This window comes from Saimiri boliviensis, chromosome 16 (assembly GCF_048565385.1).
Source record: "Saimiri boliviensis isolate mSaiBol1 chromosome 16, mSaiBol1.pri, whole genome shotgun sequence".
In the NCBI taxonomy this organism is placed as follows: Eukaryota; Metazoa; Chordata; class Mammalia; order Primates; family Cebidae; genus Saimiri; species Saimiri boliviensis.
In genome coordinates, this window is record NC_133464.1 from 37,258,457 (window position 1) to 37,276,458 (window position 18,002).

Consider the following 18,002-nt stretch of genomic DNA (forward strand, 5'->3'; position numbering starts at 1 on the left):
TACCAATGTTAGTAAAATTTTTAGACCACGTGAAGTCTGGTATCTTGCAAAGATCTTCAAGTTATATCTGCTGTATGCTTCTCTGTAAGACAGTATCCAAATTAGCTATGACCTAATTATGAAAAGGGGAATCCTCTGGAATGGCGAGTGATAAGCCTTTTATTCAAACTCTTAGTTTCATTTACATTATATATCTCTTTACCCAGCAAAAATATTCTCCAAAAATGGAGACACAATGAAGACATTTTGCTAACAGCTGATTTATTCTAAGAGTAGTACTGAAGACCGTTTTTCGAGTAAAGAAAAATGATTCCAAAAGGAAATTTGAAGATTTTAAAGAGAATGTAAGGCAACAGAAGGGTAAACGTGTGGGTAAATCTAAACGGTTGTTGAGTCAATAAAACCACGATAGAAATGCACTGCAGGATCTAAAATACATCAGCCTTTCTCTTCAGCAAGGCCTGGGGTCCTGGCACTAGTGAATCTCAGGATGTCTGTTGCGTTTCACAGATGGGCCGCTTGCCTGCTGACCTCTGAGCAAGCTCTCCCCACTTCATATTCTGGTTGCCAGGGATTTGGGTGGTTAGGGAGTTCTCTTTGTTTTCCAGTTTTGCCCTCTGCTTTCTGTGCCTTGGGTGATCTTTTACATTCCTGCTGCACCACTCGGCCTCTGGAGGGTGGATGCAGCCGGTAGATGCTCCGTTAAGAATTACCTGAGAGATGGCTCTCCACTCTTCTGTTCCTCCCTCAGTCTTAATGAGTTGAATGCCTGGAGTTAAGCCTAGGGGTATAATTTCTCCTGACTTTGTTTCCCTGCCACAATGTGAGGTCACCCTAAGATGTGAGGGAAAGGGCTAAAGGGTGGTGCAGTTTTCCTTTGTGTCTTGAGCTGCCCGGCATCGTTCACACACAGCCTGAGAAAACTTGCTGAAAGTTAGACTGGTTACTCATTAGCTTTTTTAGTGGCCCATTGCTCCCCTCACTCTCCATATCAGTTGGCATACAGAAGCTGTAGATCTTTCCTGTTTTTTTGTTTTTTGTTTTTTGTTTTGTTTTTTTCTTAGATGGAGTCTTGCTCTATTGCCCATGCTGTAGTGCAGTGGTGCAATCTCAGCTCACTGCAACCTTTGCCTCCCTAGTTCAAGCGAATCTTCTGCCTCAGCTGAGATTACAGGTGCACGCCACCATGCCCGGCTAATTTTTGTAATTTTAGTAGAGACCTGCCATGTTGGCCAGGCTGGTCCTGAACTCCTGACCTCAGGTGATCTACCTGCCTTGGCCTCCCAAAGTGCTGGGATTACAGGCATGAGCCACCATGCTCAGCTTTTTCTTCTCTTTTGAGGGCTTGTTACTTTCTGGAGTTTGATTCATTTAAGTTTCTTTTAGTCCTCAGCTGTCTAATGGACTTCAGGACAAACTACACTTTACCCTAATTTACTGATGATTTAATAAGGTTTGTTCTTACAGTTGAAAAGGCCTGCCTTCTTCGAATATGGCAGAAGTATTAAACCAAATGGTGATGGTAGTGTTGGAAGTGATTTCAGAGAAAAGATGACCAATAGATTTCATACTAGTTTTGCTCTGATGTTAAAATAAAATGAATTCTCTATTATGTGATTCTATGAAGACTGGTCATGTGCAATTGTTATTGTATGCTGAGATGTGATTGTTGTCCAGGGTTAAAATTCTGTCAAGAATGTATTTCCCCAAGATACAAAAATAATTCTGGGTTTCTAAAGATATATGTTGGACACTAGGCTTGCTTATTTGCCTGACATTTTGGGAATTTTTAATGATCTTATGGCACAATATATTAATCAGAGTTCTCTAGAGGGACATAACTAATAAGATAGATGTATATATAAAGAGGAGTTTATTAGGAAGTATTGACCCACACTATCACAAGATGAGGTTCTACAATAGGCTATCTGTAAGCTGAGGAGCAAGGAGAAAGGAAGCCAGTCCAAGTCTGTCCCAAAGCTGAAAAACTTGGAGTCTGATGTTCAGGGGCAGGAAGCATCCAGCACGGGAGAAAGATAGAGGCCAGACTAAACCAGTCTAGTCTTTCTACATTCTTCTGCCTGCTTTTATTCTGGCTGCACTGGCAGCTGATTAGATGATGCCCACCCAGATTGAGGGTGGGTCTGCCTTTCCCAGTCCACTGACTCAAATGTTAATCTCCTTTGACAATACCCTCACAGACACACCCAGGAACAATACCTTACATCCTTCAATCCAATCAAATTGACAACTCAATATCAACCATCACACAGGCATATGATGAAGGAATGTAATAGGTTCTTCAGTGGCAGATAAGACTGAAGAGCAAAAATTAAAGTTAGAAGCTTGAAAGAAAAAGTTTCTTCAGCTTATTGCAGCATGACTCATAATTAGATAATAAATCAATAAAGTAGGTGATGATCTAGAGACTGTATGTCCACAAAATTGTACCACCAAATCTCTCATGAATATGACAAAAGCTTTTAATTGTATTTTCTATCACAAAAAGAGCCAACATAGGTAATTCATTCCTTTCATAAAATTAAAGAACAAATTTGACTATCAACTTATAGAATAAATTATCAGAACAGGTTACCTATGAAGGACTAAGCATACATTTTGAAACTGCAGTTATCACTTGTTTGATTTTAGATAAAAGTTAAAAATTAATCATTTGAGCTCGTTGAAAAAAATGTTTGAAAAACTAGCCAAGTGCAGTGGTCCGTGCCTGTAGTCCCAGCACTGTGGGAGGCTGAGGTGGGTGGATCACTTGAGGTCAGAATATCGAGACCAGCCTGGCCAACATGGCAAAACCCTGTCTCTCCTAAAAATACAAAAATTAGCTGGGATGGTGGTGCGTAACTGTTATCCCAGTTACTTGGAAGGCTGAGGCAAGAGAATCGCCTGAGCCTGGAAGGCAAATGTTGCAGGGAGCTGAGGTTATGCCACTTCACTCCAGCCTGGATGACAGAACAAGACTCTGTCTCGAAAAAGAAAAAGAAAATCTCTTCCTCCATTCCTATCAACATATTTGTTACACAGTTTTTTTTTTCTTGCTACGTTCTTATGCTTATTAAAAAAAGAAATGGTTAGATCAACATAATCTCTTGTAAGTAGCATTACTGGCAGTCTAATTTAGATTATATAAATTAGTAAGAACCAAGCTCAATTGTTACATTAAACATAAATATTAATAAATCTGCTGTTCATAAAAGTGTCCATAAGTTGTTTCCTATGGGAACTATATTTCATTCATGATTTTTTCTTTCGTTGTGATTGCAGAATGACAAAACTTCATGAATCTTATAGCATTACCATGTATTACTCGCTCATATGCATACTTCAGTGAGCAACTTACAGAAGTTTTGAAATTCTTTTCTTTTTCAATATGATTGTTCTAGTTGTATATAGAAGTCACTGTTACATGCACTTAAACTAATGATCTAAAAACTAGGCTTGATGTTTGTATGTTCTTTTTGTTTACTTAATTTCTCTTTTGTTGTACTTTGCAAAAGTATCATTTTGTGGAGGATTGAAATTTAAACAAACAAAACTGGTTCTTTATCACAGATAGTTTGGAAAGCATCATTCTGAAGCACAATTACAGATTTTTGAAATTTCATATTATATACCATTTGAGCTCTTATTATTCAATTTATTCAATTGCTCCCTTGTTATTAAGCAAAACATTTTAATATCTTCCTGTTCCCAAGATTTGTTTTCAATAATAGCAATCCAATGAAAGCTTTGAAAGCTGAAGTATTTTGGCACTTCATTCACAGAACACTTTGATTGAAAATTTCAAATGATTTTGAACAAAATGCTGCTGAAATTTAGAGGACTCATTTGCAAAATGTTCAATACCATTTTAAGACAATTTAAAAAGTGATTCTCTAAATTCTCAAATATACTAAAGTTTAACTGACATTGGCAGAAAATAAAGTATGTAATACCATAATGAAATATTTATATTCAAGATAAGTCTAGTAACAAAAATTGTGTTGCTCAATAATTCTGTGTATATGCAAAAATACTCATAAATTTGGGTAACTACAACTTCTCTTTTAGTTGGCAGAATACCAAAACATATTGGATGCAGTTTCGAATTATGTGCATACCATGAACAATTCCAAATATAGTTTTGCTCTACAGCTTTTCTTCTCTAAGAAAAATATTTTATTATAATTAATTATAATGCTCTCCTCCATCAAAATTTATACAGTATTTAAAATGTCACCTAAACACATAATTTTACCTATGTTTTCAATTTTTGTGCATACTTAATAGATGTATATATTTATAGGTTACATGAAATATTTTCATAAAGTCATGGAATATGTAATAATCATATCAGGGTATATAGAATATCCATCAACTCAAGCATCTTTCTTTGTGTTTTAAACAATCCAATTATGCTCCTTGAAGTTATTTCATAATAAACATTTTTTTTTTTTTGAGACAGTCTCGCTCTGTCTCCACGCACCAGGCTGGAGTGCAGTGGTGGGATCTCAGCTCACTGCAACCTCCACCTTCCGGATTCAAACAATTCTCCTGCCTCAGCCTCCTGAGTAGCTGGGACTACAGGCACATGCCACCATGGCCAGCTAGTTTTTGTATTTTTTTATTAGAGACGGGTTTCACCATGTTGGCCAGGATGGTCTCAACCTCTTGACCTCATGATCCTCCCGCCTCGGCCTCCCAAAGTGCTGGGATTACAGGCATGAGCCACAGTTAAGTTATTTTTGACTATATTCACCCTGTTGTACTAGCAAATTCTAGGTCTTATATATTCTATTTTTTTTGTTCCCATTAACCATTCCTCTTTCCTCTGCAATCCCCACCACCCCACTACCCTTCTCGGCCTCTGGTCACCATCCTATGTCGATGAGTTCAGTTGTTTTAATTTTTAGCTCCCACAGATAATCAAGAACATGTGATGTTTGTCTTTCTGTGCCTGGCTTATTTCTCTGAAATTAATGATTTTCAGTTCCATTCATGTTGTTGCAAATGACAGGATCTTGTTCCTTTTATGACTGAATAGTACTCCATTGTGTACATGTACCAAATTTTCTTTATTCATCTGCTGATGGATACTTAGGTTGCTTCCAAATCTTGGCTATTGTGAATAGTGCGGCAATAAACATGGGAGTGTAGATATCACTTCCATATACTGATTTTCTTTCTTGTAGATATATACCTGGGAGTGGAATTTCTAGGTAGTATGGTAGTTCTGTTGTTTTATTTTTTTGCAGAACCTCCAAACTGTTCTCCATAATGATTTTACTAATTTATATTCCCACCAACAGTGTAAGGGTTTCATTTACTCCACATCCTCATCAGCCTTCATTATTGTTTGACTTTTGAATACAAGCCATTTTAACCAGGTTGAGATGACACCTTGTAGTTTTGATTTGCGTTTCTCTGACGATCCATGATGTTGAGCATCTTTTCATATACATGTTTGCTGTTTGTATGTCTTCTTTTGAAAAATGTCTATTCAAACCTTTTGCCCATTTTTAATTGAATTATTACGTTTTTTCTATAAAGTTGTTTGAGCTTCTTATATATTCTGTTTATCCTTTGACAATTAGTAATTTGCAAATAGTTTCTCCCATTCTGTGGCTTCTCTTCATTTTGTTGATTGTTTCCACTGCTGTGCAGAATGTTTTCAACTTGATGGGATCCTGTTTGTCAATTTTTTTGCTTTGGTTGCCTGTGCCTGTGGAGTATAGTGGTCAAGAAGTCTTTATCCAATCCAGTGTCCTGGAGTTTCCCTGGTGTAATTTCATAGTTTGAGGCCTTATATTTAAGTCTTTCATGCATTTTTATTTGATTTTTATATAAAATAAGAGATAGTGGTCAAGTTTCATTCTTTTGCACATGGATATCCATAAGTGACCATAATAATTCTGAACATGTATGCTCCTTAAATATAGCTGGAAAATATACAAAGCAAACGTTGACTAACATACAAAGAGAAATGGACAAATCCACAATAACTAGCTGTATAACTTTGTTTCTTAGTTTCCTCTTCTACAAAGGTCAGATGATAATACATGCTTTATGTACAAGTGACTTAATACATTTAAAATACTTTGAATGTTTGGTACATAGTAAGCTAAGTACAATAGCTATCAGTAATAAACATACATTATTATTAGGTGACTATATACCTACACTGAAATAGTTCTGTTTGCCACGACTTCAATGTTAATGAATCAAGGATATAGTACATCCAGAAAAAGCAAGAGGGATTTTACCAATGTGTACATAGGCTACTCTGGAAAGTACTAAGGTAATATCTATAGTGTGTGATAAAGTTATGGAAAATGGCTAAAGATATGGAGTCATGAGATGACAACCAATAAAAGAATATATATTGGGGATATCCCTATGCCTTCCTCTCACCTTTGCTGTGAAACTAAAACTACTTTAAAAAAAAAAAGCCTTAGAAAATTGTAGTGGGCTGCATTGTTGTGATCCTAAAATACAAACAAATTTATAGTGACATTACCCAGAATCAGGGAAATTTAAACTTTTTTATAAATATTTCAGCCAGGGATCTTGTCACTGTTGACCAGGCTGAAGTGCAGTGGCACGATCACAGCTCACTGCAGCCCCGACCAGCTGGGCTCAAGCACTTCTCCCACTTCAGCCTCCTAAGTAATTGGGATCACAGGTGTACACCATCATTTGCAGCCAGTATATATATGCTTCTGTTTTAGAAATGAGGTCTCACTATGCTGCTTAGGTTGATCTCAAAATCCTGGATCAAGAGATCCTTGCACCTCAGCCTCCCAAAGTGCTGGGATTACAGGTATGAACCACTGTACCAAGCTTGATTGTTCTGATTTCTGGAAATATTAAAATACAACTTTCAAGTTTGCTTGCAACTCCCCTCCTTTTCTGCCTAGAATCTTTCTCCTTGTCCCCTAACTACTACATATGTATATTTGTGTGTGTGTATATATATATATATATATATATATATATATACACACACACACACACACACAGAGAGAGAGAGAGAGAGAGAGAGAAATCATATTTTGTGACTTTTTCGTTAAACCTTTAACAGAATTTTATATATTAACATGCCACATATTTTTGAAAATAAATAATGAAGGCCTGAATGGATGGTTATTAAGCAATTTCAACCCAGTTGTTCTGTCTCCTTAATATCTATGTAATCAATCACCCAACATGTTTTTCCTGCCAACTGCATAGGTAAAGCCAGTTCACTGAGACCATGACATTTCAGTAGTAAAAGTTTTATTGTCATGAGGCTGGGCCATGCAGGAGGACTGGAGTTATCGCTCAAAATTGGTCTCCCTGAAGGCTTGGAGGTTAGGATTTTTGTGGACAATTTTTGGTGGTCAAGGAGCTAGGGAATGAGTGCTGCTGATTGGTTGGGGAATTAAATCGTAGGTTGTAGAAAATGGTCCTTATGCACTGAGTTTGCCTGTGGGTGGGACCACAGGACCACCTGAGTCATGAGTCACAAGTCTCAATGAGGTAGGTCTGAGAAACATCTGAAAAAACAATCTTAAATTCTACAGTAGTGACGTTATATAGGAGCAAGTGGTAAAGTTGCAAATCTTGTAACTGCTGGCCACATGACTCCTGAGCAGTAAAGAGTTATAGAAACATACCTATTTTGTGACCTCTGGTCACTTGACTCCTGTGTCCTGAGAGGTAAGGGATTATAGAAACTACACTTACATTTTAGCAGAATTCCGCCCCATCATAACTTTATTCTTGTGGCCTTTCATTAGTCTTACAAAGGTGATTTTCAGTCCCTGAGCAAGGAGGGGATTTCTTTTAGGGAGAAACTATTATCATCCTTGCTTTCAAGTTGAACTATAAACTAAATTCTTCCCAAAATTAGATTGATCTATTCCTAGGTATGACCAAGGACAGCTGGCAGGTCAGAAGCAAAAGAGAGTAAACTATGTCATATTTCTTTTACTGTCATAACTTTGCAAAGTCGGTTTCATCTATTTTTATGTAAGTTGCTAATAACTTAATATATTTTTAATTCTGCATTATTCTTGCTGTGTTTTTGTTCAGCTCTTTGCTATGATCACATTGCCTTTCACTGCTTGGTCATAGGCATGGATTTCAGATAACCAGGCCTAATTCATTTCCAGCAGAACTAGATAAAGGCACCATTGTTTCTCTTTGACTGTAAGAAAGAAATATCTAGCCAAAGACAAAGGGAAACCTTGTCCATTAGCAACTGAGGTAGAAGACTCTAAAAAATGAAACAAAAATTCCAGAGATATTAAACAAAGAGTCTTCTGAAAAGAAGACAAAGATATGTTTGCTTGGAAAAGAATTACTGATAGTTCCTTGGCAGCTGGAATTCAAACTTAAATAATAGATACAAAATTACTTATTTTACAGTCTTGACTGCTCATCTCTAAAATAAAAACTCTCTTGTTTTACATGAGTATCTATCAGCATTTCTTTCTAGTCAAACTTCTTGATTTTTATTTTATGCTATGATACTTAGCTGTGCTCCTGGAAGTCTGCTTTGGACAAATGGGGTGTTTTTAGCAACAATGACAACAAAATTAGCACAAGCATATTTTTTCTCATTTAAGCCCCAAATTATTATTTTACAGTAAGTATTTTTCTTTCACTCAATATCTTCTCCATCTTTGGAAACATAAACTAAGAAGACTCGAGATTAGAGAAGAGATTAAAGAAAAATGCTTCTGAAGTTCCCTCCCTAATAAAAGAAGGACCTTGCTTTCTTCACTTTGAATTCATAGCCAACAACTCTGTGCCATTCTACAGGGGTTGAGAGTTGCAGCATGGGAGACTAAAGACCAGTGACTCACACAGGGCTTCTTTGCCTGAAAATATGAGTATAGATCCTGAAGAACAGTGATTTGATTAACTACCTCCCAAGTTATTGAGTAAATTCTTAGGAAGTATTCAACAGCTGATTCCTGTGAATCAGGTTTGCTCTTTCCATGAAAAAATTGAGTTAAATGAGGAACTGCCCAAATCAACATGCCAATCAAGAAGTCACTAGATGAGAAGATTTAAAATGTTCTCAAGACAAAGAAATGATAAATGTTTGAGATATTAAAATGGTGGATAGGAGGCAGGACTAGCTTGCAGCTTCTGCTCGGATAGACAGGAGTGTGTAGAGACTCACATCATGAACTTTTCTCCAAGAACTACTGCAGGAACACATCAGGAAAGATGAGAGAGTGTACAGACACTTTGAAGAAACTAGATCACTGCTGCAGGCTCCCTGAGATGCTGAAATAAACTGTGAGTCTGCTTGCTTTCTCAGTGGGGAAGCTGGTGGTTTGGGGCAAGTTCTCAGCCCTGGTCACCAGCTGCCTGGAAATAGGCTCCATGCTGTTGAAGGGGCATGGTAGGAGTGAGACTGGCCTTTAGTACTGCAGGCTATGTGGGAGCGGGACCTGTGACTGCTGGCTTTCCTTCACTTCCCTGGCAACCTGTTTGACTCAGCAAAGGCAGCCATAATCCCCCTGGAAACATAAGGGGATTCCATCAGACTGAACCACATCCCCATCCCTGACAACAGCTACAGCAAGCCCCACCCAAGGAGAGGCTGAGCTCAGAGGCACCTATCCTTGCGTCCATCTGCTGGTCTTTGTCTACTCACTCTGGTAACCAAAAACAAATGTCACAGTCTCTTCGGGGCTCTATGGCCCTGTCTACCACTGAGAAACCTGAATACTTAACCAGGTGTTCCTGGGGCAAGTTTGTGTCCTCCCTACAGGACTGCAGCTGATGCGCTATTGAAAGTGCCACCTCCTGGCTAAGGGCCAACCGACACAAAAGTAATGCACTAAACAAACACACAACCAAGGACCCTCACAGAGTACACTTCACTCCCCTGTTGCCTCCACTGGAGCAGGTGCAGGTATACATGGCTGCAAGACCTGAAGACAGATTACACCACAGGACTCTCTATAGACACTCCCCAGTACCAGTCCAGAGCAGGGTAGCTCTGTTGGGTGGCTAGACCCAGAAGAGCAAAAATAATCACTGCAGTTCTGCTCTCAGGAAGCCCCATTCCTAGTGTATGGGTGAGAGCACCACATCAAGGGAGCATCTCATGGAACAAAAGAATCTGAACAGCAGCCCTTGAATCCCAGATTTTCCCTCTGACATAATCTACCCAAATGAGAAGGGACCAGAAAAACAATTCTGGTAATATGATAAAACAATGATTTTTTTTAACACTGCCAGATCATACAAGCTGGCCAGCAATGGATCCAAACCAAGACAAAATCTCTGAATTGCCAAAAAAAAAAAAAAAAAAAAATCGGAAGGTTGATTATTAAGCTAATCAAGGAGGCACCAGAGAAAGGTGAAGTCCAACTTAAAGAAATAGAAAACATGATATGGGATAGGAATTAAAATTTTTTCAGTGAAATAGATAGCATAAGTAAGAAACCATCACAATTTCTGGAAATCAAGGACACACATAGAGAAATGCAAAATGCACTGGAAAGTCTCAGCAATAGAATCAAGCAAGTAGAAGGAAAAACTTCAGAGCTTGAAGACAAGGCTTTTGAATTAACCCAATTCATCAAAGACAAAGAGAAAAGAATTTAAAATGAATAAAGCCTCCAAGAAGTTTGGCACTATGTTAAATATCCAAACCTAAGAATAACTGGTGCTCCTCAAGGAGAAGAGAAATCTAAAAGTCTGAAAAACATTTGAGGGAATAACAGAGGAAAAATTCCTTAGCCTGGTCAGAAATCTAGTCATCCAAGTACAAGAAACTCAAAGAATGCCTGGAAAATGTGTCTCAAAAAGATCATCACCTTGGCACACAGTCATCAGGTTTCTAAAGTCAAGACAAAGGAAAGAATCTTAAGAGCTATGAGTCAAAAGCGTCAGGTAACCTATAAAGAAAAACCTATCAGAGTAACAGCAGATTTTTCATGAGAAACCCTATAAGCTAGAAGGGATTGGGGTCCTATTTTTAGCCTCCTTAAACAAAACAATTATCAGCCAAGAATTTGGTATCCAGCAAAATTAAGCTTCTTGAATGAAGGAAAGATATAGTCTTTTTCAGACAAACAAATGCTGAGGGAATTCACCACTACGAAGCTAGCACTACAAGAACTGTTAAAAGCAGCTCTAAATCTTGAAACGAATTCTGGAAATACACCTAAATAAGTCCTCCTTAAAGCATAAATATCAGAGGACCTATATAACAGTAACACAATGAAATAAAAAAAGGTATTAAGACAACAAATAGCATGATGAATAGAATAGTATCTTACATCTCAAAGCTAACATTGAATGTAAATGGCCTAAATGCTCCACTTAAAAGATACAGAATGGCAGAATGCATAAGGATTCACCAACCAAGTTTCTGCTGTCTTCAGGAGACTCACCTAACACATAAGGATTCACATAAAATCAAGGGGTGGAAAAAGATATTCCATGCAAATAAACACCAAAAGTGAGCAGTAGTAGATATCTTTATATCGGACAAAACAAACTTTAAAGCAACAGCAGTTAAAAAAGACAAAGAGAGACATTATATAACGATAAAAGGACTGGTCCAACAGGAAAATAACACAATCCTAAATATATGTTCACCTAACACCAGAACTCCCAAATTTATAAAACAGTTATTACTAGACCTAAAAAATGAGATAGATGGCATCAAAATAACAGCGGGGGACTTTAGTATTCCACTGACAGTACTAGACATGTCATCAAGACAAAGTCAACAAAGAAATAATGGATTTAAACTATACCCTACAACAAATGGACTCAACAGATATTTATATTTATAGACTATTCTACCCAACAACTGCAGAATATACATTCTATTCATCAGCACACAGAACGTTCTCCAAGATAGACCATATGATAGGCTACAAAACAAGTCTCAGTTAATTTAAGAAAAGAGAAATTATGTCAAGTACTCTCTTAGATCACAGTGGAATAAAATTGAAAATCAACTCCAAAAGGAGTCCCCAAAACCATGCAAATACATAGAAATTAAATGACCTACTCATGAGAGTATATATTCTGCAGAATCTACATTATGCAGAGTATACAACTGCAGAATATACATTCTATTCATCAGCACGTGGAACATTCTCCAAGAGAGCCCACATGATAGGCCACAAAACAAGTGTCAGTTAATTTAAGAAAATAGAAATTATGTCAAGTACTCTCTCAGATCACAGTGGAATAAAATTGGAAATCAACTCCAAAAGGAGTCCCCAAAACCATGCAAATGCATAGAAATTAAATGACCTACTCATGATTGATTGTTGGGTCAACAGTGAAATCAAGACGGAAATTTAAAATTATATGAACTCAATGATAATAGTGACACAACCTATCAAAACCTCTGGGAAACAACAAAAGCAGTGCTAAGAAGAAAGTTTATAGCATTAAATGCCTACATCAAAAAGTCTGAAAGGGTAAAAATAGACAATCTAAGGTCACACCTCATAGAACTGGAGAAACAAGAACAATCCAAACCCAATCCCAGCAGAAGAAAAGAAATAATGAAGATCAAAGCAGAACTAAATGAAACAAACAAAAAGGAAACAATACAAAGACAAATAAAACAATAATCTGGTTTTTTGAAAAGATAAAAGTGATAGACCATTAGTGAGATTAACCAAGAAAAGAAGAAAGAAGATTCAAATAATCTCAATTAGAAACTAAATGAGAAATATTATAACTGATATCACAGGAAAATAAACTATTATTCAAAGCTACTGTGAAAAACTTTATGTACATAAACTAGAAAACCTAGAGGAGATGGATGAATTTTTGGCAATATACAACCCTCCTAGATTAAATCAGGAAGATGTGCAATCTCTGAACAGACTAATAACAAGAAGATTGAAATGGTAATAAAAAAAAATTGACAACAAATCTCTCCAGGATCAGAGAGATTAACACCTGAATTCTAACTAGATGCTCAAAGAAGAATTGGTACCAATACTATTGACACTGTTCCAAAAGATACAGAAAGAGGGAATCCTCCCTAAATCATTCTGCAAAGCCAGTATCGCCCTAATGCCAAAACCAGGGAAAGACTTAACAATAACAACAACAAAAAAAAACTATGGACCAATATCCCTGATGAACATAGATGCCAAAATCCTCAACAAAATGCTAGTAAACAAAATCCAACAGCATATCAAAAATGCAATTTATCATGATCAAGTGGGTTTCATACTAGTTATGCAGGGATACTTTAACAAACATAAGTCAATGAATGTGATATACTACCTAAACGTAATTTAAAACAAAAATCCCATGATCATCTCAATAGACTCAGAAAAAGCATTTGACAAAATCCAGCATCTCTTTATGACGAAAACCCTCAGGAAAATCATCATACAAGGGACATACCTGCCTTTCCTCCTGCCTTTGTTCTTTCTCTTTCCTTCTCCCTTCCCTCCCTTCCTTCTTCCTTCCTTCCTCCCTTCCTCCCTTCTTCCCTTCCTCCCTTCCTTCCTCCCTCCCTTCCTTCCTTCCCCCCTCCCTCCCTCTTGCCTGCCTTCTTTCCTTCCTTCCTTCCTTCCTTCCTTCCTTTTTTGAGACAGTGCCATGCTGCCTTGCCCAAGCTAGAGTGCAGTGGCACCATCATTACTCACTGCAGCCTTGACTTGCCAGGCTCAGGCAATGCTCCCACCTCAGACTCTCAAGCAGCTGGGAGGACAGATGTGTGCCACCACAACTAGCTAAGTTTTCAATGTTTTATATTGCTCAGGCTGGAATTGAACTCCTGGACTCAAGCAATCCTCCTGCCTTGGCTTCCCAAAATGCTGGGACTACAGACATGAAATACCATGTCCAGCTAAAGTTTCTTTTCAGATAAAACAGTTTATGCTTTGCTTTAAATAATTATTTTGAAAGATTTTCATTATACAACCAGCTATCGTATTGGTGGTCATGAATACATCGGTTACCTTAACACACTTTGTGTGTTAAGTGATTCAGAGCTCAGTAGGAGTAGAAGTTGGGATAACTAACACATTTTCCATGGAGTTTCTTTTCAAATATGAATGACGTTTCCAAGAAAGAAGGTTCCAGCCATTTTAGGAAAAGGAGGAGGAATAAAAGACACACCAAGGTAATTTCACTTACACAAGTTTGGGCATTTATGTGTCCCTTTATTCATGTAAATCCAAGCTTGTGATTATGGCAATGCTATCTCTCTTAAAAGGATAAGCATCACTATGTGAAACAATTTTAGTTCTGCATCAGTATCTACAGATAAGAAAAAAATACACTGAAAATTGACAATTGCTAATGCTGAGTCTAACTTAGCGCCCATTCTTAAGGCAAAAATTTTGAACAATATCACTTGCCAACAACAAATTGGCATTTGCTGGGTGCAGTGGCTCAAGTTTGTAACCCCAGCACTTTGGGAGGCCAAGGTGACTGGATCACTTGAGGCCAAGAGTTTGAGACCAACTGCGCCAACATGTCGAAACCCCATCTTTACTAAAAATACAAAAAAATTAGCTGGGCATGGTGGCACACGACTAATCCCAGCTACTTAGGAGGCTCAAGTAGGAGAATCTCTTGAACCTGGGCGGTGGAGGTTGCAGTGAGCCGAGGTCACACCATTGCATTCCAGACTGGGCGATAGAGTGAGACTCTAAATTTAAAAAAAAAAAAAAAAAGTCAAAAATTAGCATTGCTCACTTACCATAATTTCCAATAAGCTTTGATACTCTAGTGAGACTTTTATTCAGAATAACTATTTGTTACTGTCCTAATAAATCAGCAGATATCTTGGAGACCATGTTACAGAACTCCTGAGGAATGCTGTTTCCCTGCAATAAAAAGGATACCATGTAGAACTGTTGAATTATGCTGCTAAAGTAGTTTATATTTCCTTTTACATGAAGCCTAGAGGTAAAGAGAGGATACCCTCCAAGAATATAAACAATAATGATGGTTTCTTTCTAAGACACTGGAATTTTGGTGAGCAGTAACATCTTACTAGTGCATTCCTTAAGTAATGACATTTCTCAGTTTAGAAATGTACTTACCATGTTGGCCACATAACTTTCTCCTATTTAGACCTCAGGGTCTTCGGCATCTCTCCTGATTAGAAATGATGAGCTTTAGTTAACCAAAAATCCCAGCGGTAAAGGGATTTTGTTAAGGGCTATAATCAAAACCCTGCTATCTCCTTCTTTACTTATTCTATATTCAGTGTCAGACTCTTGCTGCGAATCTTTGTTACTTTTATGATTAGACAGTTTTCTCAAGGGAGATGGTCTTCCATGGAAAGAATTAAATGTGCATTAGCAAGTCTGACCCTTTAGGGTATGTTTACAGTAACGCTATTAGTTCTTGGATAAAATCTGTAGGGCTCAGAGCAGGAATTGAGCTTTCATATATAGACCTCAATCTCTCAGGGCATTATAAATCATTAAAACAGCCCTGGAGGCATGCTCAAGAGCCATGGGATCTCTATTAATACTTTTTATGGGTGTGGTTTCAATAGAGATTTTTAATAAATGAGCTATGGTTTTTGAGCCAGGTGAAGTGTTTTTTCACATGTGACAAAAGTGGCTCCACAAAAGTATTGGAGAACAACGTGTTCAGGCTGAGACTTATGTGCACTGTAGATTCAAATTGTTTCTTTAAAAATCCAGAAACTAGTAATCATTTGCTTTTATTTAAAAATAAACATTAAAGGGTATAATTTATTTACAAATTTTTTTTTCAACAAAGAATTTTAAAAACATTTTACTCAAGAAAGTCATTTTTTTTTCCTGAGAATCCCATCTAAAAGTTAATGAAAAGAATTTAGTAATTCATTCCTTTGTAAAACATTAAATTGTATTTTTCTTCTGTTGGGAGATATGTAGAACAATTGTGTGCTTCTCCAACTTCCAAATAGTTTATATCAAATTAAAATGGCCTTGAAAGAGAAAGCCAGAGTGGTAGAATTCAGACTGGATAGATGGCGTATCATGGGTATATCAATCAAATATATGGAGAGATAAATATGAAATGTGACTCCCACCCTCATACATTGTGAGTTTTTGTAGCATTGTTGGTGAAATTATGTTCCTTTTCCATTCTTGCTAGTGCCATGAGATTCCTCCACCCCCGCTCCCATCTCACAATGTGGTTTAAACAGGGTCATCAGTCAAACCTTGAGGATAAATCTGCATTTATAATGTACAAACTCATGAAGGTCAATGAATGTTCATTACCCACTGTGCCCTACTCTTTCATTTATGTGCATTTGAAAATGGAGTAATAGTTTTGTGGGATCCACTTGGACCTCCAGAATCAGTATAAAAATAATTTTCAAGGGAAAACATTTGAGCTAAGTAAAATGCAGAAAGAAATCATGTCTGAACTTCTTTTATTTGGCTGAAGCAGAATTTCCAGAAAATGTAGCTGCTGTGTACTCCCCTCCAAGGGAATTTTCTGAAAATTCAGCTGCCATGGAGACAGGCTTTCCATTTTCCTTAGTATCAAAAGCCCAATAGAACCCTCCATGTCTTCCCATGGAAGCCCTTCCTACCTTCCCTGCCTCCACATTTTGTCAAATTTGGAATATAAATCCTTTATCTCTGTCTATCGAGTGAGGTATTCATCATTGAGTACTATATAAATGAACCTTGCCTTTTCTCCTTTTATTTATTTTTCTTTTTTTGTTATTCTTTTTTTTTTTTTTTTCTTTTTGGAGACAGTGTTCCACTCTGTGGCCCAGGCTGGAGTGCCATGACACAATCACAGCTTAGTGTAGCCTTGACCTCCCAACTTCCAAGGCTTAAGTGATCCTCCTACCTCAGTCCCTGAGTAGCTGGGGCTACAGGCACATACCACCATGCCCACCTAATATTGTTTTTTAATTTTTTGTAGAGAGAGGGTCTTACTGTGTTTCCCATGCTGGTCTCTAACTCCTGGGTTCAAGCAATTCTTCCATCTTGGCCTTCCAAAGTGCTGGAATTACAGGTATGAGCCACCACGCTCTGCGTCTCCCCTTTCAATCTATTGTCAGTTCATTTGCAAGCTTCCAAACACTGGATCCAAGTTGGAAAATGACAAGTTTTCCTCTGGACAGTGTTTTCATATAAAGCAATGAAGGGGTCATGGTACAGAGAAATTGCATGGGATGGTTCTCTTTGGTAGAAGCTCCAGTGGACTATCCTTTTTTGTAGAGTTAAGATTGATTCTGCATTTCTGTGTCTGTTTCTTTGTTCCATACATGTGGCACAATTAAATGCCAAAGAATAGCTTATCATTTACATTGTAAAGCTAGAGCAAATTTGTTCAGTATTTCAATATACAGTATTTGTCTTATACACATGAAGCACTAATTATGCTTCACTTTATAGGGATTGGTTTTATAATAAAGCTAACGTCAGCTTGTTTGAGAACATTGTTATGTTGCATTTAGGTAACTATAAAAGGATTACTAAACTAAAGCAAAGAACATTTGACTCAGTCTTCCTTGTATCGGCACACACACACACACAAAAATGCGAAGTCCCGACCGGGCGCGATGGCTTACACCTGTAATCCCAGCCCTTTGGGGGGCCAAGGTGGGTGAATCATGAGATCGAGACCATCTGGGCCAACATAGTAAAACCCCATCACTACTAAAAAACCACAAAAATTAGCTGTGTGTAGTGGTGCACGCCTGTAGTCCCAGCTACTAGGAAGGTTGCATCAGGAAAATCACTTGAACCTGGGAGGTGGAGTTTGCAGTGAGCTGAGATGGCACCACAGCCCTCCAGCCTGGCAACAGTGCGAGACTCTATCTAAAAAAAAAAAAAAAAAAAAAAAGTATTTGTGACTGTAAGCTAATCAAGTAACAGCTATAAGTATAAGCAGGAATATTGTAGAGATTAAGTGAAAGGAAATAAATAATACAGCCCTGAAAATAGAATCCAAAAGTGATGAACTATACTCAAAATAGTTTGAGGGTACTAATGCTGATTTTTGAAGAACAGGGAGACACTAAATGGAGAGTCTAGAGA

At 37.6% G+C, this 18,002-nt stretch overlaps 1 long non-coding RNA gene across 1 annotated transcript in view; it reads left to right on the top strand.

Annotated features, from left to right (window-relative positions):
- LOC141581615 (uncharacterized) overlaps window positions 1–17,251 on the top strand; it is a 174,071-nt gene extending 156,820 nt beyond the window's left edge. The window contains exon 8 of the long non-coding RNA XR_012514346.1: window positions 16,882–17,251. This is a non-coding gene — a long non-coding RNA (uncharacterized LOC141581615). The remainder of the gene's footprint in view (window positions 1–16,881) is intronic.
- Window positions 17,252–18,002: the final 751 nt, after the last annotated feature.